The sequence below is a fragment of the Notamacropus eugenii genome, chromosome 6, assembly GCF_028372415.1.
Source record: "Notamacropus eugenii isolate mMacEug1 chromosome 6, mMacEug1.pri_v2, whole genome shotgun sequence".
In the NCBI taxonomy this organism is placed as follows: Eukaryota; Metazoa; Chordata; class Mammalia; order Diprotodontia; family Macropodidae; genus Notamacropus; species Notamacropus eugenii.
Window position 1 is genome coordinate 360,099,779 of NC_092877.1, and position 6,824 is coordinate 360,106,602.

The following is a 6,824-nucleotide window of genomic DNA, read 5'->3' on the forward strand; positions in this document are numbered from 1 at the left end:
GCAGGGAGGCGGGGGTCACAATAGAGTTAAATGACCTCCGAGAATTTTGTAAGGAAAGGCCGGAGAGGCCAGGGCGGGATTGGAATAAGAGTGGAAGCGGAGAGAGGGGAGGGGAGGACCCAGGCAAGCAGAAAGTTAAGCGGAAAGTTAAGGAGCGTAAAGAAAAAATAGACCTGGAGCTCCATCTAGCGGATGGAAAAAGCAACGCAGGGGAGAATACGCCGTGCCTTCCCTCTGCGCCTCCTTATAACCTGCTCCATGGGTCAGACAGTTCAGGGCCACAGTCCAGTTTGGAAAAAGGAATAAGAAAGGCTATAGAGAATGGAGAAGATGTAGGGACATTTCCTGTGTTAGAAATAGCGGACCCCAGTGTCCCCGGTGGGGTTCGGAGGAGCCACATACCTATAGAGTGGAAGAGAGTGGCGACTCTTAAAGAGGCTTGTACCAAGCATGGCCCTAATTCACCCTTTGTTATAGCCATGCTTGAAACTCTCAGCGGTCAGTTCGTTCTGACTCCTAATGACTGGAAGAGCTTAGCTAGAGCCTGCCTTACCCCTGGGCAGAAAGAAATAAGTACAGGGAGGGGCCAGGATCAGCTTCCCATAGCTATTGCCCTTCCCTTAAGGCACTGGAAGCTCAAAGAAAGCCAGAGACCAGTGTGGGGAATAGGAGGGTGCCAAAATACCTTAGAGACAATGCACCCAGTAAAGTGGGAGGCAGAGGATCGCCAAAGGACCGTATGGCCGTTGGTGATTCCAGGACTTAGTTTTAACATCTGGGGCAGGGACATTATGAGCCGCCTCGGGATGAAGCTATCAAATTTTTAGTAAGGGCCATTGCTGTTGTACTGGAGTCCCCACCCTTGAATTGGAAGTCAGACACCCCGATTTGGGTGGCGCAATGGTCTCTGACTTCAGAAAAACTCCAGGCATTACAAATACTGGTTAAGGAGCAATTAGCACCCTGGAATGCTTCTGTGTTTGTTATAAAGAAAAAATCAGTAAAGTTCAGGTTCCTTACAGATGTTAATCAAGCATTTGTAAGCTCCTGGCAGCTGCTATACCAAAGTAACCAGCCACTATGCATTCTTATCAATTTTACCTTAAAGGCGATCCTCGCTAAACAAAGAAGGGGAAAAGGTCGCCTAATACAATCAGAGCTAAGATTAAGAGGCCTAATACAATCAGAGCCAAGATCAAGAGGCCTAATACAATCAGAGCTTGATACAGCTGTCTCAAGGAGCGCACATACTACTCCAGCTATGAGACATTTTAAGATACTAATAGGGGGTCGAGGGTATCTTTGTGTCTCCACAGGAAAAGGGAATGCGTGGATTCCCATTAGAAGGATCCGTAGGTGGGAACCGAGGTCGGAGACGGCGGAGACGCAGGAGGCGGAGAGCCCAGAGACCCCGGAGAAGGATCATACACCACCTGAGCCTGCTGCTGACAGCTTTAACCTTGCTGCCCAGAGAGGAAGCAGCCCTCATCACAACCACAGACACTGCTGCTGACAGTTTCCCATCTAGGCATCCTTTTTTTGCCAGCTGAATGAGGACTTTGATATCACAAACCCAGGACACTTGGGTGGGGAGGAGGTGACCAATTTTCCACCTGTATAGATCCATTTGCAAGATTAAGGGAGTGGTGGTGTAAGGCGCCTACACCACCTGCTTCTCTTAAAATATGCTTTGGGATTTTAGTTGATTGCACTTCCCCTGTTGTAACTCAGCCATTTAGTTTCATCTTTGTTTTATTTGATGCCTCCCTTTGTCAGTTGTGCTAGCTGCAGATTTCTGTGTGAATGAAGTCTTGTTGTAAGGTACTCATATGCTAAAGGCCTTCCTTAATCCACTCAGCCTCCAGCCACTGTTTGCTCTAGAGCCAGGTGCGCTCCGCGCATAACAAAGAAGGGGATATGTTGGGACTGGAAGCTCAATTCCGTGTGGACAGTCTCGGGCAGGTAAAAGTGGGACTTCTAAATCTTAGAGTCTTACGAGGCCCTCCATGAACAGCGGGGGTTCGAGAAGGTCAGACCGAGCTAGCTCAGCTAGCTCGGGTATTTCCGCCTCTCCCCCGGAGATACCTGATGGGTGGAGTCTCCCTGCCCTCAAGGTCGTCCCGGATTGGAGCACACCTAGTTACCTAACAGCACGGTATTGAGATGCAAACTGTGTGGCTGAAGATTAAGTAGGATTGAGGAAGCCTAAAAGCTCTCTTAGCACTTGTGGAGCCAAAGAGAAAAGTAGGGCTCCGCTTCTTTTCTTTTCTCTCTCCCCTCCCCCTCTCTCCCCGCTTGTACTTCTACTTCCATTCCCTTAAGCTTAGCCTTCTTAGGAAATTTCCTCCTAAAGAAGACCCCCTGCACTTGTAACCGAAACCCTGTAATAAAGCTCAACCCCTGTTTGACTCTGGAACGTCCTTTCTCTCATACGTGCATCCGGCGTGGCCAGCCGAAGACCTCGGGAGGTGAGGTAAGGAAGACTCGGGTAGCCCAATACAGGCCTCTAGGCTTGGCAGAGAAGCTGTTAGATCTTGTGTTATCGTGATTGTATTTCTGTAATTATCAAATTATTTCTTTCTGGATGCTTGCAATATTTTCTCCTTGACCTGGGAATTCTTGAATCTGGCTACAATACCCCTAGGAGATTTTGTTTTCAGATCTCTTTCAGGATGTGATTGATGGATTCTTTCAAAATTTATTTTACCCTCTGGTTCTAGAATATTAGAGCAGTTTTCCTTGATAATTTTATGAAAGATGATGTGTAGGCTTTTTTTTATCAGATATCCCCATAATTTTTAAAGTGTCTCTCCTACATCTCCTAGATGTCATTTGTTTGTCTGAGATTTTTTTTCACATCGCCTTCTATTTTTTTTCATTCTTTTGGTTTTGTTTTGTAATTTCTTGGTTTCTCACAACGTCATTAGCTTCCATCTGCTCCATTCTAATTTTTAAAGAACTATTTTCTTTTTTTTTTTCTTTAACATGTGGACTTTTATTTGAACTGGTCTTAAGTCAGTGTACAGGTAAAGCTCCTTCCCTCCCCTGAGTTCTGGCATCAATCTCATAAAACTCACAAGGAGACTGTGAAGTGTTCATTCATATCTATGTTAGGGACAGGAAGGGAATTTAGGGGGCCATTCAATATGACTGACAATTTAAAAAGAAAGGAACAAGTATTAAGGCGGAAGATACAAAAAGTTTGTTTTAAAGGATTACATTAATTTACATGTAAAGCAATACTAGTACCTTCCCCTCCCCCCCTTCCTACCTCCCCATCTGGATTTGTTACTTAGCTCCTTTTATGGAGCTAATTACTCTGTAACAATGCATTATACAGTATCTGGAATGACTATTAAAAAAACAAAAATGGCAGTGATTGTAAAACACTAAATAATAATAATAATAATAATAATAATAATAATAATAATAATAATAATAATAATAATAAAACACAAATTTAAAATCAAGAGTCCTGAAGACACATTGTAGAACTTTGAGGATGTTTGCCTCCAACATACTTACACAGTTCATCACCTTCACGGTTCCACTTCTTAAATCCTGAGTCAAGCACCAAAAAACAAACAAACAAACAAACAAACCAAACAAACAAAAACAAATAAAGCCATGTCAATCTCATCTCTTTTTTGGGGCAATTATCATGTCACACCCTTTTGACAAAAAAAATTAAAAAAAAAAAAACAAACCACACAGTCCGTTTAGAAACATTTGAGGTAGACAGTGGAAGGCCCACATTCATCATACACCTGTTTGCTGATCCACATCTGCTGAAAGGTGGAAAGAGATGCCAGGATGGAGCCTCCAATCCAGACAGAGTATTTGTGCTCAGGTGGGGCAATGATCTTGATTTTCATTGTGCTGTGAACTAGGACTGTAATCTCCTTCTGCACCCTGTTGGCAATGCTTGGGTACATGGTGGTACCACCAGACAATACGGTATTGGCATACAAATCCTTACAAATGTCAAAACCACACTTCATGATTGAACTGAAGGTAGTCTTGTGGATTCCACAGGATTCCATACGTAAGAAAGATGGCTGGAAGAGAGCTTCTGGGCACCGGAACCTCTCGTTGCCAATGGTGATAACCTGACCATCAGGGAGTTCATAGCTCTTTTCCAGAGAGGAATTAGATGCAGCAGTGGGCATCTCGTGCTCATTGTCTAGGGCAACGTAACACAGCTTCTCCTTGATCTCATGCACGATTTCCCTCTTAGTTGTGGGAGGGAATCTGTACCCTCTCTTGGTCAGGATCTTCATGCATAGTCTGTTAGACCATGGTCAGCCAGATCCAGACGAAGGATGGCATGGGGAGGAGCATAACCTTCATAGATGGGCACAGTGTAGGTCACACCATCACTGGAGTCCACCAAAATACCAGTGGTACAACCAGAGGCACACACGGACAGCACAGCCTGGATGGCAATGTACATGGCTGGGGTGTTGAAGGTCTCAAACATAATCTCAGTCATCTTTTCTCTGTTGACTTTGAAGTTCAGGGAGGCTTCTGTGAGCAACACAGGGTGCTCTTCAGGAGCCACATGGAGCTCATTGTAGAAAGTATGAAGCCAGAGCTTCTCCATGTCATCCAAGTTGGTGACAATACCATGTTCGATAGGGTTCTTAAGGGCCAGAATACTTCTCTTGCTCTGAGCCTCATCCCCCACATAGCTGTCTTTCTCGCCCATACCCCTCATCACACTGTGATGTCTGGGGCACCCAACAATGGAAAGGAAAATGCCCTGAGAGGCATCGTCTCCAGCAAAGCCAGTTTTGCACATTCCAGAGCTATTGTCAACAACGAGAGCAGTAATATCATCATCCATGGCGAACTTTGAAATGGCAGATTTAAACCCTTAAGAGAGAGAGGAGGTGGTGAAGCATCTGGAGGCCGGGGGGAAGCGAGTGCACGTTGGGTGGGAGAGCTCACAGGTCAAGCTGTTTTCTTCAGTGAGCTTCTGAACATCCATTTCCATTTGGCTTATTCTGCTTTTCAAAGCATTTTTCTCCTATTTTTTTTTTTTTTTTTGGAACTCTATTGCCATTTGAGCTACCCTATTTTTAAAGGTATTATTTTCTTCAGTATTTGGGGGTGGTGGGTGGGTTCTTTTAGCTTTCTTTTACTTGCTTTTCATGATTTTCTTTCATTGCTCTCATTTCTCTTCCCACTTTTTCCTCCACCTCTCTTATTTGATTTTCAAAATTGTATTTGTGCTCTTCCATAATCTGAAAACATTGCAAATTTATTTTGGAAGTTCTGGATGCGGAAGCCTTGACTTTGATGTCTGTCTCTAATGGTATGCTTTGTTCTTCCTCATCCAAAAGGATACAGGAAAACACCTGTTCACCAAGAAAGTTACCTTCTATAGTCTTATTTTTCCCTTTTCTGGACATTTTCCCAATCTGACACTTGGCTTTTGAGTCCTTTGTCAAGTGGAGGGTATAGTCCAGGGACCTGTAAGTTCTCAGTTCCTCCAAGATGCACAGTCAAGGGAGAGGAATTTAGTCCTCTCCTGACCTGTGCTTTGTTCTGGGAGCAAGCACAGACTTTCTGCCCAGGATCTGCAAGTAGGCTTCCCTCTCTACTACTGCCTCCAGCTCCACCATGCCAGCCTTCTTCTTCACCCCAGGGCAACCACTCAGGGCTGAGATCCAAATCAGTGGCTCAATTCTCCCAAGATCTTTAGGTAGAGGACTCAAATTGAACACTATGCTAAAATGAATTCTGTTGTCATGGGCCTGAGGCTAGGGCCAGACCTTGCTCCCTTCTCACCCAGGTGAAAGAGCTTTCTAACTGACCTTTGAAGCTCTCTTTGGTCTTTTTGGGATGAGAAATCTTGGAACTGCAGGTTCTGCCGTGATTTGCCTGCTCCAATCCTGTCCAAGCCACTTTGTGGGCAACTCTAGGTTTTTCTCCATTCTGTGCCTTGCATGATAGACCTTTCCCGTCAGGCTTCCAGGCTGTCTTCTGCTGGAAATCTCTTTTCCTGTCTTTTTGTGGCTTCTGTTCCTCTAGAATTTGTTTAGATTCATTTTTACAGGTATTTTATGGGCTATAGAAGTAGAGCTAAGAGTAGGGCTGTCCTTCTACTCTGCCATCTTGACTCTGTCTCAAATTTTTTCCTGTTACTATCAGAATTTTCATTTTTTTCTTAAGGAGCAATTTGAGAAGAAAATAATGTATATCTTCTCATAACTAAGGTAGGAAGAAGTTAAATAAAAGATATGATATTACCTGGTCACTAGTGGCTCAAGGAAATGGCATTTTAGATCAAGATTTAAAAGGAATCTAGGAGACATCTAATCCACTTTAAACTAAACTAATCTAATTTCTTTGTCCTAAATTTGTTACTTGCTTCAGTGTCTTCTACTGTAGGTCTTCCCTTGTGACTAGAATTCATTTCCTCCTCATCTTAGCTTTATAGTAACCCTACTTTTCTTCAAGGCTCATCTCATATTCCACCTCCAATGGGAAACATTTCTTGAAAATGCTGTTTTATTTATGTACTGCATTCCCACAGTAGAGGGCAAGTTGCTTGATTGCAGGACCTATTTTCCCTTTTATCCAGCTTTCATGGATTATAGAGAAAGCAAGGTAGTTCCAGAAAATAAAAGCAAAGATAAAATATTTCTGCTACATTGATTGTACTAAAACCTTTGACTGTATAGATCACAACAAATTGTATCAAATCCTGAAAGACGTGGGAGTACCATGTAATTTAAATTGTCTCCTGAGGAACCTGTATGCAGGCCAAGAAGTAATAATTAAAAGTGAGCAAAGAATGACTTCTTGCTTTAAGATGC

At 43.5% G+C, this 6,824-nt stretch overlaps 1 pseudogene; it reads right to left on the minus strand.

Annotated features, from left to right (window-relative positions):
- Window positions 1–3,719: 3,719 nt before the first annotated feature.
- On the minus strand, window positions 3,720–4,846 carry LOC140511780 (actin, cytoplasmic 1 pseudogene; annotated as a pseudogene).
- Window positions 4,847–6,824: the final 1,978 nt, after the last annotated feature.